This window comes from Penaeus monodon, chromosome 33 (assembly GCF_015228065.2).
Source record: "Penaeus monodon isolate SGIC_2016 chromosome 33, NSTDA_Pmon_1, whole genome shotgun sequence".
Taxonomy (NCBI): domain Eukaryota; kingdom Metazoa; phylum Arthropoda; class Malacostraca; order Decapoda; family Penaeidae; genus Penaeus; species Penaeus monodon.
The window spans coordinates 34,576,308-34,576,525 of NC_051418.1; positions in this window are offsets into that span (position 1 = coordinate 34,576,308).

Sequence of the window (218 nt, forward strand, 5' to 3'; positions counted from 1 at the left end):
TTCATCAAATGTTACAAATAATGATGATGAGAAAAAGAATCATTGAGTAATCACACTTTCCTTTCTATATATATCGGCCTCAAGTATGTTTATTGTTCTTAATTTTTTGATTACGTCTCAGATAAGCTCTTCATAACATTTGAATTAGTTTGTGTGAGTATGAATGTCATTGTGTATTTTTGCTTTTGTTCCTTTTCTAAATTTATTGTCCTCAGGCA